The sequence below is a fragment of the Dermacentor andersoni genome, chromosome 3, assembly GCF_023375885.2.
Source record: "Dermacentor andersoni chromosome 3, qqDerAnde1_hic_scaffold, whole genome shotgun sequence".
Classification (NCBI taxonomy): Eukaryota; Metazoa; Arthropoda; class Arachnida; order Ixodida; family Ixodidae; genus Dermacentor; species Dermacentor andersoni.
The window spans coordinates 200,266,604-200,290,664 of NC_092816.1; the positions used below are offsets into that span (position 1 = coordinate 200,266,604).

Sequence of the window (24,061 nt, forward strand, 5' to 3'; positions counted from 1 at the left end):
GCGACGGAAAACGTATAAAATTATGCCACTGATAATTTTATTTTTGTGGTTAGCGCCTTATTTGGGTAACGGGAAAAGTTTGCAGTACGGATTACGTGAGCCACGCGGAGGAACAGTGGCTGGCGGTTATGAGGGCGTGGGTGGCGCTTCACTCCAGACTCCAGTTGTATCCGACTATAGCACCTTTTTTGAATTAGCTCTGGAAGAATTACAGGGATCTATATATTTGCTGAACAATCACAGTTCCTTTGGATTCCTCGTTTACTGCTCTATACCAAATGCCAAAACCAACTCGTATTGCTACTTGGGAAATTGCATAACGATGCGTGGCCGCTAGTCCCGTACAGCCGCGTAGAGCGCAGGACGCTGCGGTTCTAGACGTACTGCGCCCACCGCGCAAGGTTAGAAAAACACCTGTACATAGGCACAGCAGGCGGCTCCACTGATAAATGTAGAAGCGTCATCCAAAACACACAAAATCATTCTCCACTTCCGGTGGTGTTTTCTCTATTTCCTTCTTAAATAAAAAGATGCTGATCGGTAAATATTTTATAAACAATGGTTAAATTTGATAATTTTCGCTTTTCCTTCTTGTTTGGCTGTTGCCTTGGCTCTCTCCCTTAGTTTATCGCCTATTTTTTCTCTACTGCAGGCGATTCTTGTTTCCAGTTGCCAATATTGCACGAAACGTGCTGTACAGTTTGCGATAAACATGACGAGGTTACCGGTTACAATCATATTGCTTTAGAGTTTAAGGGTTATTGGAGGGTTTGATGATGGATGCTGTTTCGCATGATTTTATTTTCCACCTTATCTAACCCATATCGCGGGTGCATGGTTCTGAGGATCTGCCACCGTCGCGGCGAGCCTTCACTCGAGGAAATAATGAAGCAAAAGTCAAAGTTAAACGCAGCTGGCGTTTGCTCCGTCTGCAACTGGTTCTAAGAGCATACAGACCAGCTTACTACGAACTGAATCCCTTTCCTGGTCTCTGGATGAGTCTAGACAAAGAAGGCGGAACTAACGAATCAATAGCGATGCGCATGATCTTTGAATAGGTGGTGACAACTGAACGTATCTCGAGTTAATCGCGCGGGCACCGAATCGATGAGAAAATTGGCCGTCACACGTAGGAAATGCCGATAACTACCGCCATCCAAAAGGAGTGAGAAAGGCAGCAAGATATTGACCACTGAATAGCTGTCAAGTCTCAGGTTTGATTTGGCGGCGCTTTAGGAATGTGTGTGAGGAGTAGTGGCGTGGGCAGGGATGAGGGGGGGGGGGGGGCTCCCCCAGCCCCTTCCCCACTGGGTACGTGCCTGATATATATGTACCATAAGAAGCCAACATAGATACCAAGGACAACACAGAGGAATTTAAAGAATTGATAAACTAATGGAACTGAAAGTGGATGAAAAAACAACTGGCCGCAGGTTGGGAAATATCCCACGTTTTCGCAATACGCGTGCAATGCTCTCCCAATTGAGCTACCACTGGCGCTGTCTTCCCATCCACTTTGTGGTTTATTTATGTGTTACTACTAGAACTAACCCTGGCATGTTAGCCAGCGCCACCACTCACAAGCCTTGGCGGGGGATGTGGAACATCGTTTCTTCCGCAAGCATCACGAGTACGTGATCCTTTTGGGAGAAGGCAACAGGTCAATAAACCCACACGTGCTACGTGAAGACATCAATACCACCAGGTAGCACGTGGATGTCGTTTACAGTTGCGAAAAACGCAATATCGTCGGCATAAGCATGAGTTCTTGCTTCTTGATGACGGGGAAGTGTGCTCATGCGAATATTAAGAAGCAGCAGTGAAAAACTGAGCCTTGCGGTACGCCTCTAATTTGTTTGTACGTAGAAGAAGAAAAGCCGCTTTTGTTGCAATAGAGTTCTCTTCCACCTACATATGCGTAAATGCTCATTACTGTATAGCCATGAACACCACAGGATCTTAACCGATTTACCGATACAGTGTGCCCCATCGTATCGTATGCTTTAGCGATATTGAACGTCACCATGCGCCTGACTGACTGGCGCTTTTTGTTCGTTATAGCACACACACACACACACACACACACACACACACACACATATATATATATATATATATATATATATATATATATATATATATATATATATATATATATATGTGTGTGTGTGTGTGTGTGTGTGTGTGTGAGTGTGTGTGTGTGTGTGTGATTTCTGCAGGAATGTTCGCGGGGCGCGGGACATTTGGACATTTACAAGAAGTAAATTTTTGTCGTAGGTTTTCCTACGTAGGGTTGACGTTAGTGGTCAAGCGCTTTACAGAATTTTGAGAACGGTAATCATGTTCCTGGACTCCGCGGTAAATAACTACTTATTACCAGCAGTGATGAAACCAAGCTAGTTGTGTGCTGCAATCTGCTCCCACGCCTTGAAAAGAAAGGCCATATAAGCTAAAGGTCAGCCGAAGCCAGCCAGAGTCTGCCATTTACCGTGCGCCGAAAAAACCGCTAGGAGGGAGGCTCGAAAAAGAAATAAATACGCGGGAGTAATCAGAGTACAGTGGCAAGAAAATGCACGACGTTCTTGCAGTGTGCGTGACGCCGGCGCATCAACGTGAGCCTGGCGTGCGGTGAACGCAAAGGTCCGCCAGACGAGCGCTTATAAATAGCACCTATCGCATCGCAGTCATACTGTATTTGTTTACTCCGGACCTTACGTAAATAGCGGGGTCGGTTAAAGGTTGTCGCTTAATGAAAAACACGGCGTCTCTGTCACACCTTTCCCGGGTGAGACATGATTGTTGCGTGAGGCACAGTGGAACGCTGCTGCAACATTTCACTGCCACGTGTGCGTGATGAGTAAGGTGATGCGATATCAGAAATTATTGGCAGTATGTTCTAATGCCCGTATTTCGCTTTTACCATATTGAAGAGTTCGATATTTTTTTCGCTGAATGTAGACTATAGTTCGGGGTGGATTTAGCAAAGGACATTAGGAATACGCGCCCTGTAGTCACGCAAAGCGATAACAGGCACGCTTTTCTCGACGATTTCGGTGAGTTCCAAAGCGTCCATGAAGCGTTGGTATTGCTAATAAAGGGAGAAAGATCGCATCACGTGAGCTACAGCGCAGAAAGCAGGCACATATGCTGCTCAGCCACTGAACAGGTATCAGCAATGAACTCGCAAGGTGGTCTCGACGACGAGCACCGCTAGCTGTTACTCAGGTTTCGTGATCTGACCATAAGAGACCAACAAGCACGACATGACCGAACTAGTTAGGCATAATGTTACTCCATGAAGTGAGCAGATAGTTTTTGTGTTAATTTTGTCCACTGCGACAAAGAAAAGGTATGGCTTTGTTTTGATCAATAGGAGTGTTGGCACATAGGGCCTGCACGAGACGTAAACTTCTTAGAAACTAATCTTACGTATAGCAGAACTAATAGTTCGCAATCATATCATTTCCAATTTCTTTGTTATACGATATAATTTCATCTGCCAAATTTTATGTCTTAGTCAATTCTATAGTCTCATCTTCGTTTATAAGCTTAAAGGCTAGGCCAGTAGGCTTCAACTGGTATATTTATAAGTTGAATTTTATTCGTACTTCAGCGTATTCAGTGTACACAACGACCAGAACCAAAGAAGCATGGCGGAAGCCGTCAACTATGACTCGCAAATAAACGAGTTGTCGGCACTACAGGTGATATAAATACACGTGCATTTCATTCTTAGACTGAAAAAGAAAACGAAGAACGAATGGAGAATTCACAATCAAATGTAAACTGTGAGACTCCACTCAAGCAAGCTTTTTTCCCGATTCAGTATTTGCTAGGAAGCATTTTCATCACAACGTAATAAATTGACTCCCGCTAGGACAAATAATATGGGACCTTCAACAGCTGTTCTTCTTTGCAAACCTTTGTCTGAAGCGGAAGCTTTGGCTAGGGGGCAAGCTCCGTTTTCCGTAAGCACGGCGCAAAAATGCCATATGAAACAACCTATCGACCAAATTCAACGACATCTGTTGCATTTGAGAAAAAGACATACATATGCTAGTGACTGTAGGAAGCAGAATTTTTATTTAGCATCTAGAATGTTTTAAGGAAGATTGCCGAAAATCAGCAAGATTGAAAAAAAATTCTGCCACAAAATTCGGCGGCTTCAAACAAGAAAGTCACTAATGAGGCAGACTCTCTTCCACTCCGCCTCTTGGCATCTCAGGCCTTGCTGACGCAGCTATTAAGGCTGGGTGAGTCACGCGCAGGCACGGCGCTTCTCCGGCGGCTAAGATCAAGAACTCGCTCACATTTCCATGCGGCGCTAAACACCTTCCGATTTTTAGGATTGGAATGGCCTAAACGAAGTTGCCTTGACCCGCCATGGTCTTTTCCGGACGTTACCTACAGCCTCAATATACCCCACCTACCGACGAAACGCACCACTTCAACTGCCGAAGCCAAGTTTATTGTGCTGGGCCACTTGAGCACTGTGTTTCAAAGCCATCTACAAGTGTACACAGACGGTTCGGTGTGCGCAGAAACAGATAGCTGTGCAGCGGCATTCTGCATACCATCCATTGATGTGTCATGGTCTGGCCGACTGGATCGCGTAGTTTCCTCTACAACAGTAGAAAGCGCCGCAATCACCGTGGCTTTGCGGAAACTACGTGCCTTTTCTGCACGAGATGTCGTGGTGCTGACGGATTCCAAGTCAGCATTACAAAGATTACATCGGGGCCTACCTCTAGAGAAATTTACAAGGCAGTCTCTGGCACTGATTGACGACCTAACGAGCAAAGGATTTAACATAAGGTTTCAGTGGATTCCATCACACGTAGGAATTGATGGAAACGAGGAAGCTGACGCCCTTGCACGCTTAGCGCTGACATGTGTCCCAAAAGTGAAAGCTCCAAAAGCTTTTCAAAACCCTAAGGATGCAATCCGCCTTCACTTTAGACAGATGCACAAGAATCCACACGAATCCTGTGTGACTCATGGATTTACACGCGAACAAGCGACGCTTTTATACCGCATCAGGACCGACTCCGCATACACCCCAGCTTGGTTATTCAAGACTGGGCTTCGCGCTTCCCCACTCTGTGTTTTCTGTGGTGACATTGGTGACATCAAACATTTCATTTGGCTATGCCCACAGTTTGACACAGAAAGAAAAGCGTCGGTCGACAACCTGCAAAAAAGTGGTCTCACGCACAGGACCTTTGAAGACGTTGTTTTCCCCGGAGGGCCCGCGGCATTCAGGAAGAGAGCGCAACGACTGCTGATAGCCTTCCTGCGAGACACGGGGCTCATCGACACCTGGTGACACACCCCCTGATCTCAACTCGAAGGAGGATCAGGCGGAACAATTGCCGGCTATGTATGCCAGGCTAATCCCGCCTGCTTCAACATCACCACCACCACCACCACCCTTCTGCCACAAAGCTTATATCCCTTATTCTATACGGAAAACGGATATTTAAGATCTGTATACTGCATTTATTAGAGCATCTCAAGTGGATACGTTTTGTGCCCCCCCCCCCCCCCTCCCATGGGCGTATAGCTTGCAAAAAACTACAAACGTCTATGAAAGCTTCCAGAAGTTACTACGCAAAATTAATGCCACATTGTGCAGAGTGGTGTATAATGCATAAATGTAGTGTGATTTACGTTTCTTATTGGATGCGGTTTGCAGAAGGGGATATCTTTTTCCTTGTGGTGTTGAAAGTTGCAAACTTGACACATGAGGTTTTTATTTCTATTTCGCGATTTTCAGTTTTCTTTTCGTTGCAAAAAGCAAACATTTACGGGATCAATTGGAATACACGTTCCAGTTATTCGATTTGGGCTGTTCCTTTTAAATGCTGCAAGTCACTTAAAAATAGGTGTAGTAGTTTCCGAGAACAACAATTTCTCATTTCTCATCTTTTAAGGGAAGGATCACGAGTTGAAGCTTCGTCTTAACAGAATTCACTGAAAGAAGACAAAATATATAATGCCTAGTGCACACAAATACCTACGAGACAAAGCTGTAGATGATTTATCTTTAAAGCCACAAATGCAGAGGTAAAAGAAGATATTTGTTGGTGTGCCTGACGCAAAAACATTATTTTGTGTATGCTCAGGCTATTGAGTAATTATTGCTTGCTCGTGCTGAGGAAACCTGTGTGCTGTCACAAAAGCTGAAATTTCACCTAACTCCCAAAATAACTTTTGAATGGCCTCATGTTGGAAAAAGAAGCAGGTACCGAAGTATTCATGGCACTACGACTTCAATTATCACAGCGAGCTAGGCGAGTTGGTTGTGTCAGTATATTGTCACGTAGTAGCGACGGTGAAGAAGGCAGCAAAACTGTGATTGACGAAACTAGCGCTTTATTGGGCGAACTTGTGCCCTCCAATGCAGGCTACACTCAAAGAACAACCATAGCGGCGAAAACAGTCGGCGATCGTTGAAAAAAATCTCATCAGCGTGTCAAGCGCGTCTGCGTTTGTGCGTCAGTCATCGAAGGTGCCAGAGTAACCGTTGGGACCCGCGTGTGGTTCAGTAAGTTCTACCCCATTCCCATCGCGCGATGAAACCAGATTACTCAAGGTTCGGTGACAACAGACAGCGGACAGAACCATCGATAACTTTCGAGAAACTTCCGATACATGCAAGCGAGTCCTACGCTGTGCGATAACATTTGTGATGCCGTGAAACGCGGTCGCCCGATGAAGATAAACAAGCACACGCGTCGATATTCCTAGGGGTCGCGCTGCCCACCCCTAGGAATATATTATCACTTCATCATGCGTGACGACTACCTGAATGGTGTCTTTAGCATAATTATATCAGTCTGGACGGCTACCTTTCGGCTACCTTTCGGGCTCACACCCGAAAATTTGGCATAACCGGGTTGGTATTTATGGGAGTTAACGGAAGTTGTAGTAAATAGGAATTTCTAAAATATGCAGCAATAGGTGTTAAGTGTACCCGAAAGCTACATACGTAACGTAGTAACGAATTAAAGTGCCGAAGAAAGAAAAAGCGAGCGAAGCACTCACACAAAAGGGGCCGTGTCAGTGCGTGTAGCCAAGGAATGTGCAAACTTGTTATGTAATGCCGTGACCTACGCATCTCTGAAGCACATGATGTCAGCACGTCCAATAAAGTCCGTGTTTATGTGTTGGCCTCTCGGACATTAGTACAGAACGATGGGCTGCTGTGTTATTCACTATTTCATTCTTGAGGAAAGGAGCCCCAAGGCAAAGGGAAGAAAGGCTGGCACAGCGCGGTGTCAACCTTCGCTTCCGTCGCTGTAAGTTTTTTCGGGCTGCTTGCCTAAGGAAATGACTGGACTTGACTCGGCCTTTTATTTTCTGATTATTTGTTTATTTAGTGTCGTGTCCATATTTTTATGTGTTGACATTCTGTGAAGCACCTGCAGCCTATTTAAAATTTTGTATTAGCGGTGAAGAGGTGTTTAAGGGTTAGAGGTGTTTTGAAGGTGAGTACATTCCAAGTGCAGCTATGGTAAGGTTCTTGCGCCCTCGTTTATCCCGCTTTCTTTGTACTGCGTAATGTTTTCCTCTGTTGCCAGAGTACACTCTAAAAACAATGGCACCCCTAGCGGTGTATATTTTCCACACAACAATAATCGTCATCTGCCTTGCCCGCCTTTTTTTTTTTTTTTAACACTGCAGGCCTGGTACTTCCCGGTAACGAACGGCATGTGCGTTATCAGCATGACATAGCACTGCCGACAGGAAAGTAACTTGCAAAGCGTTTTCAAGAAAGGAAATGCGGACAAGACAGATGACGATAATTGTTGTGTGGCAAATATACACCCCAAAGGGTGTTCCTTTGTCTTATACCCCTGTCACACGGACGCGGCTAAAGTCCTTTTAACTCCCTTCAACTAAGGACGTCTTTATCTCGAGGGAGATGCGCGCCGTGTCACACGGCAGTCCTTTAGCAAAGGAAGTTTAAGGAAGTTCTTAGCGAAAGGAGATGGAAGATCTCCCTTGCAGACGGAAGGGAATACTCTTGTTCCCAGCGTGCTTGAATTTCGAAACAAGAAATAAGCCTCATTTTTATTAATTTCATTTTTACCAGCAATTACAAATGTTTTTATTGTGTATAATATAGTATTTGAGCACTGCCAAATATATTTGAGTTGAGCAGCTACATTCGATTCTCGAACCGGGCGTTCTCGGAATGGCTGCTGCGTTTGCCCTGACTGCGCCATTTTTTGTTGTTTTGGTCAACGCGATGTGAAATGAGTGATTCACGTCTTTCCCAACACTTTTTAGCAATATATAACGTGTTTCTTTCATGACTGCGCACGAGGTAAGCAGCGCCTAATGGGCCTCCAGCGGCAGCTTTGAAAAGCTCGCTTATAGGCCATGTGACACGGAGCTAACTCCTTTGAGGTGAAACTCCCTTGCGGTTCTTTAAGGGAAGGAAGTTTGAGGGAGATCCGAGTTGCCCGTGTGACACGGCTATTACACTGTTATATATATCAAAACATTTATTTAAAAGAAAAAAAAAAAAGCAGGAAGCGAGTGGGTGGAGCCCCTAGTCCACGGCCCCACTGGCTTGAGCGGTCCGCCGTGCTTGGTCGAGGAGCGCTAGTTGCATCTCCCGATCCTCGCTGGCGAGCCAAGTCTCCCACTGCTCCCTTCCGGAAAGTTTGCCGGCTATTTTTGGTGTATTAATTTCGGGTGGCCTGTTCTGGCAGTCCCACGTAATGTGGGCGAGAGTTGGCCGGCCTCCGCACCACGGACAGCGAACGCTGTACAGCGTTGGGTGAATGGCATTTTTCAAATAAAGGTTTGGAAATGCGTGCGTCTGTATTCGGCGCCAGTCATAAGACTCCTGCCTGGATAGGTCAGGGTGTGGTGGACTGTACTTTCTGCGCTCGCGCCGCTGGTGCTCAAGGATGTCTCGTGGTAAAAAGGGGTTTTCGTCAGAGTGGTCGGCCGCTCGATTGACAAAAGCATGAGCTGCGCCGTCCGCTTTCTCATTGCCCTCGAGTCCTGCGTGACCCGGGCACCAGATGATCATGTGTTTCTGCGTTAGGTTGGATCCTAATAGGTGAGTGGTGCTGTGTGGTAGCCTCCCGGTGAGGAATAGTCTACATGCGACTTGGGTTGCGATGGTTGCACCCTTTGGAGTGTATATTTGTCCCACAACAATAATCCTCATCTGTCTTGCTTGCGTTTCTTTTCTTGAAAACTCGGCGCTCGCTACTTTCCTGTCGAGAATGCTGCGTCACACTGATAATGCGCATGCCATTCGTGACTGGGAAGTACCGGGCTCGCAGCGTTAAAGAATGGAAACGCGGGAAAGACAGATGACGATTATTGTTGTGAGACAAGATACGCCCGAAAGGGTGTTAACTTTTTTAAGAGTGAAGAGTGTAGAGTGCACGAAGTGCACTAATTTGCCAGCTCTCCTGTAGGGCATCGACGATGGTGTGAAAGGGTGAAAGCCTAAAAAAGAAATATGAGAAAGAAAAATCCGTTTTTATCTAAAACAGATCGCCCAAGCATCGTTGCTATTCTTCGCGGCCACATGCAGCCAGCCAAATACTGTGAATGTTATCGCGCCCAACAATGCGCTCGCTCTTTCGCAAGTTGAATGAAACTTCATTTTCTCTTGCCTCTGTTTTTCGTCTTTTGTTAAGCTGTGTCTCTGCTTAAGAGGTGCCGGTACGGGGCAGCATTACGGTGCAAGGGACTCAAGCGGGTAGTTCAACGCATGTAAAGATGAAATTATCTGGGGAATTGAATAGTGCATGCGTTTGGTGGCATGATGCACAGTTGTGTTCACATCTTGATCGTGCATTTTCTGGTGCTGCATCGCGATGAACCGGAATCTCTCACAATTTCCGTCGTTTCATGTTCCAGGTAAACGAGACAAGCCGACCTTCTTATCTCCCGTGTATCTCCGTAACCGAAACATACAGTAAGACTTCACGGTGATTTATGCGGCCAATAAAGGTTTACCTCTAATTGCCTGCTCATTTTCCTCCGCTCAGTGTCATACTTCAGAGAAAAGCACAATGTTGCAAACACTGTGGCATAAGTTCTTGTCTGAGATGACGCCTGTCACTTCTAACTTATAACATCGAGAATTTCTTCAGGAACGACGTGCTGTTGTGCAGGCCGCCTAAAGAATTGTACTAAGAAAATTTAAAAAAAAGTGCCCAACCACGCGACGGTCATATTTGCAGTAGACCGTAAACAGGTGAAAGAAAAATTCCGCGTCTAATGCTTTCTTCCTAAGGGAGCTCTGCACCGATAAACTTGTTTGCGTTACACTGAACCGGCACGCACATGGGGAACGTTGCTTGGGGTGATGTCTTAGCATCGGGGAAACCTGCTGTTCAGGCGCCGCCTGGGCAGCTCTCAAGTTCGACAGTAGGAAGGCAGAAATAAGTATTTCATGTCGTCGGCGATTAGGACAGTAACACATGCATTTGAGCACCCTCATGAGCGTGAGATTTCTGCACGTTCCTCCTCCCCCCGTCACCCCCCCCCCCCACCGCCTTAATTTTATGAGCTTAAAATGGTATCCATGATATTAGTTTTTATAGCTCTACGGTTTATTGCGGTTTATATATAACGGCACATCCAAACCCCATGTTTCCATTGCTTCTCTCGCCCTATGCGCGGCGTCTCTCCACTTTATGTTTTCGTTACAGCTAACCTCGTCTAACATATCCGGCGTCAAACAAGTGCGAGGCTTGTAATGACACCTCGCAAGACCATTCAAACACGCCTGCCAGTGGCGTATTTCAATTTCGTCGACGCCCTTTAACGCAACATTAAGTCATAGACAAGACGTAGCTTACAAAGCCTTGAACCAAAGAAGAACTCCCTGCCACTGTTATTGAGAGCAAAGCAGGAGATGCGGAGACGCAGTGAAGACGTCGATGAGACAGTGTGCGTTAAGACTACGGATTTTTTTTAGTTTTCGAAACAAGGCCTTCTTTGGAGACTTTACACGTGTTTGGCGTACGTAGGTTCTGTGCATATATCTGATGTTTTCGTGAAATAAAATGTCCTTTGCCTCCAGAGTGCGGTAGCGAGTGGAAAATTTATCAAAGTGTACATTACAACAAGACGTGGAGAGTGAAACAGTCGCAAAGTAGGAATATAGCAGCATGGGTGTAATTAGTACCCGTAAGGCCAAAAATTAACGACAGTGAACCGAAGATTGCACTATCGCTGGGAACGGCCCACCTAGACTCCTGCCAAGAAAAAAAGAATCAGCTCTGAACTTACGACTATACGACAGAAAGCAGCTTCACGGGCATTAGCGCAAGAAAACGCGAATGCAAAAACTCGGCACGAATAAAGAAAACGGAGGGTCTGGGGAAAACAAAGTGTAACAATGTAATGATGAAAATAATACAAATATTGTAAAACTATCACACAATTCTACGGCATTGTATCACCTCTAATGACCCAGTTTCGTCATGCTGGTTGTGTAAAACTAAGCTTTATGGTTTTCTCAAAATTAGGCACTGGGAGGCACGCGGCGACCACCTTTGCGAATAAGTTATGTGGCAAGGAAGACACAAAGTGAGATGATAATTATCGCTGTCAGCAGCCGAATGAACTAAAATTGAATAATTATCTCTTTATTTACCGCAGTAAGCGTGTATGTTTGTATTCAAAGTTTAGAGGCAGTCGTCCTTCTGCACAGCTTCACTTCGAAGTATTCTAGCACATTTGTGCTCCAAGATATGCGACTCCAAATTTTAATTGTCGTCCGCATGACTACGCATGCAAGATAGTGAGGGTTGGCGCAAAGCTCCTCCTTGATTTGACGCGGCTGTTGCTTGCCGCGTTTAGTCTGACAACAGGGCGGACGCATAGGCCAAGATGAGAACTGGGGTGCGATCGGAGATGGTTGTTCGGCGCGTTCGTTCGGTTAAGACCGATCCACACGACGGACCAAATTGCTCTTTTGGACCGCGGTCCACGCATCACGTGATAGGACGTCGCCAGTTCGTGCGTACCGTCGTTGGCCCGCGCAAGACCGCGGCCCTCGCGGTCCAACAAATCACCGAGGCTTTTCCCGCTTCAGTTTTGGCGGCGGACCGCATGCAAACCGCAGCGATTTTGGCGTAGCCAACGAATGTTGTCCGGCAACAGAGTGTCTTCAGCCAAATCCAATCTAGTTTTCAGCTCAGCAAAAGCCACTCAAGGCAGTCGTTTCATGTCCGCCGTTCCGCCTACACGTGCGTGCAGCAGATATATTTTTTAAACACCGTGTCCTTTTGGAGTGACGAGGAGGTTTTTTATTTTGTATCCCTCGTTGAGCAGTTCCCGGCTGTGTGGCACTCGAACCGGAATGATAACAATGATAACACTCTGGCAGAGAGTGTAGCTGGTTGGTCTGCTCTGCCGTCTGCTATGGCGGTCCGCCGTGTTGATGTGCTCTGCGCCGGACCGGACCGCGGCGGGCCGTGATGTCGCATCACGTGACCGAGCGGCCCGTGGACTTGGTCCGTCGTGTGGATCGGCCTTCAACGAGGTATACAAAATGAAAAAACCTCCTCGTCACTCCAAGCGGACACGGTGTTTAAAAAATATATCTGCTGCACGCACGTGTAGGCGGAACGGCGGACATGAAACGACTGGCTTGACTGGCTTTTGCTGAGCCGAAAACATGGTTGGATTTGGCTGAAGACACTCTGTTGCCGGACAACATTCGTTGGCTACGCCAAAATCGCTGCGGTTTGCATGCGGTCCGCCGCCAAAACGGAAGCGGGAAAAGCCTCGGCGATTTGTTGGACCGCGAGGGCCGCGGTCTTGCGCGGGCCAACGGCGGTACGCACGAACTGGTGACGTCCTATCACGTGATGCGCGGACCGCGGTCCAAAGGAGCAATTTGGTCCGTCGTGTGGATCGGCCTTTACGGAGCCAAGCGCTGTGTTGACTAGAGTAGCGAAGCTTTTCGCTCCAAAAAAAAAAAAAAAAAAAAACCAAGGGACTAAATTGATTTAGCTGGACGCTTACTGTTCGTTCCGCTTAGACCAGTGTAAGCACCGTGGTGTAGTATGCATTCGGAAGGTACGCTAACGTGTGTGCACACGAAGCTCACGCTAGCAGCGGAACGTTGCCGTGGTTTCGGTGGAGCCGATTCAGCGGAGTCCGAGTCCGCTTGGCTTCGCCACCATTTGCAGCCAAGCGCACTGCGCGTTTCTGGGGACCTTTTCATTCGCTACGCGTTCGTCCCGCATCCCGTGAATGCATCGCGACGCCGACGCGAGCGACAACAGCGGCTCGGGCGCGTCTCGAGCGTCCGTAAAAACGCTATCGCACTAATAAATGACCTTTCCATCATTTCATTAGTTTCTCCTTGCGCATAGGCTTACTTCCTTGTCAATCTTGAAGCGGCATACACAAAAAAAAAAATATCTGCAGCAAATATCAACGGTCATCGTCTATATAAGCGAACAGTACCTGTTTTCTCTTTGGTCCCGAGGTGTCATAAAATAAAATAAATAAATGTGGGGAAACCCGTTCCTACAGGTATGCAAAAACTGGTGTAAAGCCATTTGATACTGAATAAATAAGGGGTCTCTAAATGTAACCGAAAGCGCAGATTTTGAAAGAAGAACGAATTGGAAAAATAGCATGTGGGCACGGTAACTTCTAGTGTCCTAAGGTCCGGTCAGGGAGGGCACAAGGTCCCTGCGGAGAGCGTGTTCTCAGATGAGAATCCAGAGATGGGGCGCCTGAAAAGTGCCGTGAAGAGCCATGATCTAAGAGCCCCAATGACGATGGTAGTAGGTTTGTCGGATGATCCATGTATTCGCACCTGCCTGAAGATCCTTTGACAGGAAAGCTAGCTGAAAGAGTCTTCATGCATGTAATGATTAACTCACGTCAATGGCCACCAGATTGGAAATGCCTTGCCACTCGGACAGCCACTGAGGAAGGAAAGGAAATACCTACCCATTGCGAGATAGGGCAGGTGACATTTCCTAACTAATGACCAAAGGAGTGAGGGGAAGAAAGTAAAGAAGATGGAGCGGGAGTAGTATTTGCTGTAGTAACCGAAAAAGAAAACGTATGACTAGTGCAATACATTAAGAGCACCCACCAACAGCAGCAACGCCAGCCGTCCCTCAGAATGGCGGAAAAGAGATTTTACAAGAGAAGGAACAGAAAACAATTGAGAAAAACCTGTACAGATGGAGAAAAAAGAAATAGGACAAATAAAAGAAGAACATACGTAAAAGACATGAGGTGGCAATCGAACCACCCAGAGCATCACTCAGAGCGGAATCAGGGGAGGGGGATGCTACGTTTGGAAGGAGGGTGCAGGGAATGGCGCTCCAGTGCACAGGATTATGGCACAGCCGTCGAGCGGAAACCGGCGCCAGGCACCGTGGCCCAGGACGCCGGGCCCGGCCTGAGGGCAGCGAGCCCGGAGCAGCGTCCGACAAGGCGCCCGAGTTTACCTGCCACACATTCACGCACAAACAGCATGTAAGGTCACAGCATAGCTATGCACAGCGGTGCCGAACCGCCCAGGAGACGCCACTTCGGCCCCGCAGTTCCTTTATAAGGGTAAAGCAGAGTGCGCAAGCACATGCTCCTGCAGAGGAATGCGACCACTGTATCTTCAGGCCCTCCCACTATCATCGTCATCCTCGCAAGTCATATGAGCTTGGTGACCCACGCACCAGTCCTCATCCGCGAGCAAATAAAAGAGACCACGTTCTGACGCATCGCTGCACGTCGCGGATGATTGCGTGTTTGCTAGTTTTTCTTTTCATGGGTTTGGCCCTCCTAGACGCTGGAGCGTAGGGTCAGCCACGTTCACCCCAGCCGGCTGGCGAAAAAGAGAAGACGAAACTTCCTTTATTTCCGAAGCAACGTCTGCCTCCAAAAATGTGTTTCTGCGGGGCCAGCCACGGTCCCCAATCAGACCAATTCCAGCGGCTGTCCCAGTCGCGGAAAAGCAGAGTCAGCCTCGACCCTGAGCCAAACCTGGGCGACTTTCCAGAGGGTCCAGGCTCGGCGAGAATGAAGTGGTAACGTCGCGCATTGAGGCAACGGACCAGGGCATGTACTATTATGAGCAATATGAAAGGGAACACAGGAACGCGTAGAAAACACCCTCAGACCCAGCTATATGGGTGATACGCAGCGGCCACCGTCGGAAACAATGTGGAAAGGGGGAAGCTGTTCTAACAACTGTTCGCGCTCCCGCCGTGCGTCTGCCAAGTGCGGAACTTCGCATCGCCAGCAGACAGTGATAACACTGTTCGATATTGCGTCACTGGTAACTTTTTGCGTCGAATCGTTAGAAAAGGTTGCACTGTTCCTGACTTCGATATTGATTTATGGTAAATCTTGTAAACCGGGAAAAAATTGTTTTAGGGGGAGTTCAAAATAAGTTTATTGGTGGTTGCCGAATATTGAAAAGATATTGAAGCAAATGAAATAAGGCAATAGCGTCATCGCAGCTTATGGTCGTCCTTTGTTTTGTTCGTTGGTGGCCTAATAACGCGTCATGCCACCGTCGACTTGAACGACGACCTCCATTCTTTGGGGCAGAGACGCGTAGAGAGCCTCGATGAATGCGGTATCACGCTGAAGGCGCTACCACTCATATTCTATTGCTTCCCGTAGTTGGTCGGAGTTCACGAATTCTAGCGACCTCTTCGAAAGGTTCACTTTCATACGGACCCAAACGTGCTCTTAAATGTTCATGCCGGCACCTTTCGCGCACCACTGAAGTTGCATTACCCCTCGCTCTTCCAAAAGGCGCGCCACGTCCTTCAATGTGTGAATGGGAGACAAGTCCTGCTGAAAAATTAACACCCATCCGGGTGCAGCCCGTTCAACGAAACAAAGGTATAAATGCCATACCCCTTTGGGGAGTGGCAATTGACGCAGGAACAAAGGGTCAAAACAGCTCAAAGTGATAAATGTGAATGCCAGAAGCATATTAAATAAACTTGTCGAATTAGACAGCCTAATCATAGAACATGAACCTCACCTAATAGTAGTCACCGAAACTTGGCTGCACAAGGATGTACTCGACACTGAAGTCACCCCTCCTAACTATAATATAGTAAGAAGGGATCGAGAAGACAGAGGGGGGGGGGAGTTGCGTTAATTATCAAAGACAACATAGCATTTTCTGTACTTCCAGATGTGAATGGCATAGAAGCGCTATGGGTCAAGTTAAAATTAGATACACAAACAGTCTTCATTGGTGGGGTTTGCAGGGCTCCAAATGCTCCGTTAGACGTCCTGGTAAATCTACAAACATTTATGGACACTTACCTGCCTCAGGATAGTAGGACATTGTTACTTGGAGATTTCAACCTACCCGGCATTGACTGGTGTTCGCAATTACCTGGAACACGAGAAGTGCCTAGTTGTGAGCAGTTACTTGAACTGGCTTTTTGTCATAATTTAGTTCAAGTTGTGTCTGATTACACAAGGATATGTCCTACAACATCATCCATACTTGGTTTAATTTTTGTTTCCGAACGAATACAAAGTTCTGTCTGCGAATGTGAAACACTGGAGGGCTTGTCAGATCACAGGATAGTTTTGTTGTCATTAAAGGCATCACCAGATGTCATAAGTACTTCGTCCAAAAAAAGTTTCGTTAATTTTTATGACGCTGATGACGCTGCTGTGATAGACTGTCTCGCTTATTCATATTCAGATTTTATGCAACTGTATGACTTAGGTGCTAGCACGGACCAACTATGGGAATTCTTTTCGGAATTAGCAGAACGGTGCCTTAATCACTTTATTCCTAAGAAAACTAAGCGCACGAATAAAAAGAATCCTTGGATAACTAGAGATATACTTCATCTCAAACGAAGACTTAAACGCAAACGTAAGGCTTATTCACCCAGCCCAAACCCCGAAAATAAACTATGTATTCGCCGTATGAGTCAGGATTTAAAGAGACTACTTAAGGAATCAAAAGAGAGATTCTATAATGTGACGCTCACAAAATTTCTTCGCGAGTCACCTGGCAAATTTTGGCGCTATATAAATCCGTCTAAAGTTCTGCGCCCTGCTCAGACCGAGGAGAACGCCCATAAGCGTGCCGAAGACTTCAATCTATATTTTTCATCTGTTTACATACGTGATAATGGTATACTGCCTCCTTTTAATGTTGAAACTGAAAGACCTCCTATTACTGATTTACAGATTGACGAGCAAGGTGTTCTAAATCTGCTATTACATATTGACATTAAGAAAAGCCAAGGTCCAGATCGTATCCCTAATGAGTATTTATATAGATACGCTGAATGGGTATCTAAATACTTGTCCAAAATTTTTCAGTCTTCTTTTAGTAGCGGATGCTTTCCAACTGATTGGAAGCGAGCAAAAGTTATACCGGTTCATAAAAGCAGAAATAATTCTGTTAGTAATTATCGCCCGATCTCGCTCACTAGTACAGTTTCGAAGTTATTTGAACACATCATATCCAAACACCTGCTCGGCTATCTCGACCAGCATGATATCCTGTATTATCATCAGCACGGCTTTCGAAAGGGACTGTCCACGATTACCCAACTGATAGAAATAGTTCATGACCTCGCAGAAACAATAAATTCACGTGGTCAAACAGACATTATCGACCTTGACTTTGCAAAAGCATTTGATAAAGTTTCGCACCAAAAATTGTTATATAAGATTAATGCGGTCTTTAAAAATCAAACACTGACACAATGGTTTTCTGCGTATATATCCTCCGGTGAACAGTGTGTAACTGTTAGAGGTTGTCAATCCAACATACTTCCCGTTGCTTCTGGTGTAGCGCAAGGTAGCGTCTTAGGCCCACTCCAATTTTTGGTCTTTATTAATGATTTACAAAGTAACATTGATGTTCCATTAAGACTTTTTGCAGACGACTGTTTGATGTACAATGCCGTAAATACAGTTGATGATCAGATTAAATTAAATTTAAACCTGCAAAGAATAGTGAAATGGTGTAGCGACTGGCAGATGGAGTTAAACTTTAAAAAGTCTGTGTTCATGTCAGTAACTAGAAAGAAAAATGTTCTTGATTACAATTATCAAATCAACGGTTATATGCTTGAAAGAGTGGATCAGTATAAATACCTAGGTATAACATTTACATCAGATCTACGATGGAATACCCACATTGAAATCGTCATTTCCAAAGCTTTTTAAACACTATGGTACCTGCGACGCACTATGCACAGTGCTACTCGGGATGTAAAGTGCCTCGCTTACAAAACCCTAGTCAGACCGATAATCGAATATGCTAAGGTAATATGGGATCCTCACACAGCAACTAATCGTCACAAGCTTGATAGGATTCAGCGACTCGCTGTAAGGTTTATTTTTAATAAATACCGCCGGAACCATTCTTCAACAGAACTCTGCCAACAAGCCCAACTACCTATGCTTGAAACCAGAACCAGATATGAAAGACTAAAAACTCTTTACCTCATTATCAATTATTATCTTAAAATAAATAAATCAGATTACTTTGAGATCAAAACTAATGAAACATCAAGGCATCGTCATAGTAAGTTTATCCCATTACCGACAATAAAAATAATTGTTTCAAGTTTAGTTATTTTCCCCGAACTTGTAGGGACTGGAACTCTCTTCCAGATTCTGCTGTTCGGTCGACATCTTTAGCTGAATTTCTACGCCACTTAGATAATTTCATCTATGGCACTAGCATAGGGCGATGAGGTCAGATTGCTGCTGTATAAGATTGCTGTTCTGATTTCTGAGTGATGCATTTTTGTTTTTGTTTGTGTGTGCATTTCACGAGATGATCTTTTTTTTTCTTTAACTAATGTATAACTATGGTTTTCAATATGTTCTGTACTACTTATTTTTGCTGTTTTCGTTTTGTTTTTTTCCACTCCTGTTACAGCCCCTGAATGAGACTGACAGTATTAATAAATGAAATGAAATGAAACACATAGGGGATCATCTGGTGCTCAAGCATAGTACAATACTCAGCACTGGTGAACCTCCCATCAATTCTCACCAGTGGGCCTAGGCCTTCGTGGGAAATCGCCCCCCACACGTTCACAGACACGCGTCCGCTGGCGGCCACCTCCTGGATATTCTGCGGACTAAAGAATGTGTTTGCGGTCCGCCACACTCTCTTTCGTTGGTCCCAGCGGCTCGAGAACGTGGACTCATCAGAGAAAACTACATACTTCCACTCACTCTGACTCCAGCTGCGGTGTTTAGTAGCGAACCTCAGGCGAGCTGCTTTGTTGGCTGCGGTGAGCAGAGGTTTCTGTGCGGCGATGCGATTTGGCGGTCCTGCTTCTCTAAGCCTTCGTCTTACCGTGCTGTCGCTCAAGTTGTCCAGGCCAAGAGCACCTCGAATGTCCTTTGCACTTTGAAATGGTTTGTCGCTGACGGCAGCCTCGATGCAAAGGTCTTGGTCGTTCATTGTTGATCGGGGTCGTCTGCGGTGCGGCCCATCGTTTATGCGTCCTTCGTCTCGGTAAGCCAGGATAATCTACATACATACCGGGTTCACCGTTTTCAATGGGCGGCCTGTCACGAGAGCAATATTGCTCTGCGTATAACCTCTTTTAGACATTTCTATTATACCTTCCCGCTGTTTAAGAGGCACTCCAGGCATCTTGAGGCTACAAAATCAGAGTTGACTGCTCTGCGTGGGCCACTGCAGTGTGCGACGTGAATTTTTCTGAACGGACTTCGTGCAACAAAGTCGCACGAGAGACAGTTTATCAATGTTCCTTTTTTAAAAGTTTTTTTTTATTCTATTCCTCTGTCGTCATTGGTTCAAGCGCCGCCGCTGTTCGAGGTGCCACTGACAACCGGGTGCGTCGATTCAAATAAAGAGTCGGTTTTATATACAGGGCAAACTTGTTCTAAGAGTTCTATCAAGCGGTTGCGCTAAGAAAAAAAAGGAATGAGAAAAAAGAAAATGAATCGGTGTAAGTCACTGGCGACGATTATCGTCTTATCGGCTGTCGGACGATCCATAACGTAAGCTACTCTTTTGTAGAAATGCCAGCGTGGTGGGAGTGCCAACAGTTAATAGAAGAGCACCCTCCTTTCCCCCATTGTTTTTCACAGCGCCATCCGCGTATCGCTCCGAGTCTGTTTTGAGGCTGTTTGCCACGCGTTCTGTGTTGCCTTTCATATTGCTCATGATAGTACTGCGCATACACACGTGACTTGCCAAATCATGGGCTGTCACTGCGTGAGCTGCCCGAGAGCGAATAGCCCAGACGAACGAACGAGCGAGCGACAATCTGCCCCTTTGCCGCCCATGCCGGCAGCTTGGTTGCCTTAGATTGCGCGCCCTTTTCCTCGGCACCTTCTCGGACTTCCTTCGTGGCAGCCCAGTATAGTGAGCGCGTCAACTTCTTGCTCTCTTTCTTGGTGTGTCGGCATCAACACGATGAGCGCTCGACAGAACGTTCGCTTGCGTCTTCAATATACATGCTTATTGGGCGATAATCCGCAGCTTATTCTCGTTCGTCGCATCGTCCACGATAGGCTGCACACCACCGGGCGGCCAGCGATATGCGAGACGAGCAAGCGAGCGAGCGACAGCGTCCAATCCTGCTCCCTCCACTTCTTTCCCGCCATTCGCTTGCCCGACAGCACGGGCCTTTTCCCTCGTTTTCCCACGGCGAACTATCGAGCGAGCTAACTAGCGCCCCCTCCCTTCCTTCCCCGACAACCCCATACACTCGGTTACGTAAGAGCTGATTCTCGATGGTTCCCCTCCCTCCAAAAATCAGCGGGACAAGAGAGTGTGACAACGCACCCCCGAATGATATGAGTAGCAATTCTCGGAATCCTGACTTGATGAGCAGCGCCCACGAAAGCGTAGGTACAGAGTAAGTGGCCACACAATTCTGTGCTGCAACGCAGCGGAGTGAAAGTGATGTTTTGCTGGCATTTTGTTTGATGAACCGCGCTACCAGCATAATTGTTGCGGCAAGCGAATGCTTAGGGATGCAGAGATTCTGAATGCAGGGGCAATGTTTAGTTTATTGCATAAAGAGAAGTGGAGGAATGCGAGCCACGAAACAGTTATGTAACCTCATAGAAAAAATCTGCTGGCCCTCTAGTTCTATAAGAAAATCAGCTATGAAAGGGCAAAGATGGCTACACAAAACTGATATACTGAGCCCAGAATAGATGCGCATGACCACAAACAAGCTTTAAAGAAAAATTTACGTCCTTAGTTTGTCAAAGTTAGTAGTTTGCATATAGGATACTGCTGGAAATGTGCAACAGCATCATATTCTATTGCTTTGGTTCTGTCACTGTTCGACAACACTATGGTACGCTCTTAGTTTTAATGATGTGCTCAACAAAGAGAAAAAATAATCATTATTATTGCGTTCAAGAGAGCGAATAAAAATAGTCTAGCACATGAACGTAGTAGATTGTTATTAAACTACAAAGCTTATCATTAATAAAATATTTCGCAAGGTGAGAGTGGGAATGCGATGAGAGGCCTCATTAGTTGAGGAAGTGGTACGTCAACGCGTTGGAGAAAGATGGTGTTGGGGCCTACGTACAGGTTCTTGTCTGGTGGCGGAAAGTCAAGACGAGAGACATCAACGGGAATCTGTCGCTTGAGTAGCCGGCGCCGCCAGGGCTACTACGACACACCACTGTCGTACAGCTGCACATCTACTTGCGCGAGCCATGTTGTAGGGCTGTGCGCACGACATTGCCTGATTTGTAAAAGTTTGCAGAGCTTCGGTGGACGCCACCCTCCTTGCAGCTGGTGTATGGACGCAGGCGGGGCGTGGTGGCTGGCAATGCTAAGCCGGTCCTTGTTTATGCTCAGTATAGGATGTCTGTGGTGATCAATTATGTGGCGGCTATGAGCAGCCCCAGTTATTGAGGAAACCGGCCTGGCCAGAGAGGCGGACGCATTGAACACGGCTGAGAAATCGCCGAATATAGCGAGTCTCGCCTGGTGCCGAGCGCAGTCGTCTCCACGTGCGGAGCCAACATCGCTTTATCGCAACCACATTAACGGTGGCGCTACACTAACATGATCCACACATGACGGTATTGCAACAGCAGTGCACGAGTGCGCAAATACCATGAACAGTACGCGTATGCAATTTGTCGGGCTTAGCCGTTTTCTAGGCTTATGCGCCGACGTCCTCTACACGTAGGTTCTGGTAACATATGATTGCTTTTTTGCGAGTGTGATGGCAAGAACGCAGCTGACACCGCTGATAATCCTTACTAATTTAGTGCACCAACCAGGTGTTTCTGCTAGCGTCATTCATTCCAAGGCGCGTCCGTGCTGGGCGAACGTTGGCAGGGTAGCACACTTTGAAGTGTTCCACAAGAAATGTCGAGTGGCGAGCGACAGTGTACTGGCAGCCACGTAGACACAAACGACTGGCCACCTGATCACGGTCCTCCAGTTCACAGCCCGAATGATCGTACATCCTGCTGTGTGGATCTGTGGCGGTGGCAGGCTTCGTAAGCCCTCGGAGAAATGCAACCACCGCGGTGGCTTAGCAGCTGTGGCATTTTCCTGCTGAGCATAAGACCGCAGGTTTACCTATCGGTGGCTGCATTTCGCTGGGGGAAAATGAATAAACATTCGTGTACCGTGCGACAGTGCACGGTAAAAAACCCCTGGTGGCTAAAATGAATCCGGAGTCTCCTGCTACGGCATCCCTCATAATCATATCGTTGTTTTGACGCATAAACACCAGATTTTTGTTCGTTAGCAAACTAGAAATTGAATTCAGGTGAATAGGTTGATTAAAGTCGCCAGCTGGCCAACGAGTGCATTCACCGGCGGACAGATGTATTGGGTTCCCACGGGATTTGTCGTTGGCTTCGTAGCAACCTTCTGACTACGTCAGCACTCTGTCCAAGGCACACTTGTTTTGCCGGTGCCAGAGAGTTTGAAGGAGACAATACTTAAAGTGAATGCTGTCAGAATGACACTTTTCATCTTATAAAATAACGATGATTCAAAATTGCAGAGCGCCTCTGTTCGGAATATGCAAACTTCAAAGCTCTGTTATTACCTTTCATCCCTAGAAAAATTCTGAATATTCACTGATGAAGATGATTTTCGAAGGCTCCTGTGCGTATTCAAGAATTTTATGTGCTCCCGCTAATATACCTAAAAGCGCCTTTGCTGCAGCTTTATCTCAACGAAGCGAGAGCTCTGATGACTGACCAGTTCGCAAACAAAATACGTTCTCATAGCCACCGCCCCCCCCCCCCCCCCCCGCCCGAAGCAATGTTCGAGGAAACTCTCGTCCTACACAAATCTCATAATTTCACAGCAAGAAAAAAGCTTTACTTTTACAAAGGTTTATGTTGGTATACTCGATATTCTCACACGACACTTTATTTATTTGACCATAAACCGCCACAGCGCGATTACCACAGCTACTTTCATTTGTCAAAACGTGAATAGCGCAACAAATATCTCAGTCTAACCAAACTTTTTGCGTTCTACCTTGTCCCATCGACAACGACCTCTTGGGAGTCGCACTTTTTTCATGTTGTTTTATGGCGTTGTGCGCAGACTAGTGCGATACACTTGGACAAAGAAGAAATTTTTGTTCACTCACTGAATAAAACTGTTAGCACTAGGGCTTGAGCTTATGTTGTTGTCCCCAGTCCTACATCTGCTTTACGGCGCTAGATAACCGACGAAACGTTCTTGTTCCCTTGAACGTGATTCCCTCAACAACTCCTCCAAATCGCGTAGTGCTCACTCGAATCATTCTCTGAATCAATTTTCGTCTATATATAGAGAGGACGTAAGCAGCTGCCATTTTCATGTCAAACGCGCCGAACGCAGCTTGTAGGAATAACTTTTCCACTGACTGAATTCTGAATTCATTCGGTGACTGAAATCTCAACGCAACGAAGCCACTGGGGCTAATCAACAACCCAGCTACCCTCGCAGCCTAATGGTGAAACTATGCATTCAATGACAACGCAGTGCAGTGCTGTGCCCGTATATTGACTAAGGAATCTGCGACTGTTCCGGGGCTGAAGAGTTCAAGCGCACCAAGAAATCAGGCAG

The 24,061-nt window shown here is 46.4% G+C and overlaps 1 protein-coding gene across 19 annotated transcripts in view; it reads left to right on the forward strand.

Moving 5' to 3' along the window:
- LOC126524372 (uncharacterized) overlaps nt 1-24,061 on the forward strand; it is a 248,910-nt gene that overhangs the window by 220,646 nt on the left and 4,203 nt on the right. For 8 of the 19 annotated variants that reach the window (XM_072287381.1, XM_072287386.1, XM_072287384.1 and 5 more), the window contains one exon: nt 9,895-9,999. The exons of the other annotated variants lie outside the window; for them this stretch is intronic. The gene's annotated coding sequence lies outside the window, so the exon portion shown is untranslated. Of the gene's footprint in view, nt 1-9,894; nt 10,000-24,061 lie in introns of those variants that run through there. 19 annotated transcript variants of the gene reach the window in all.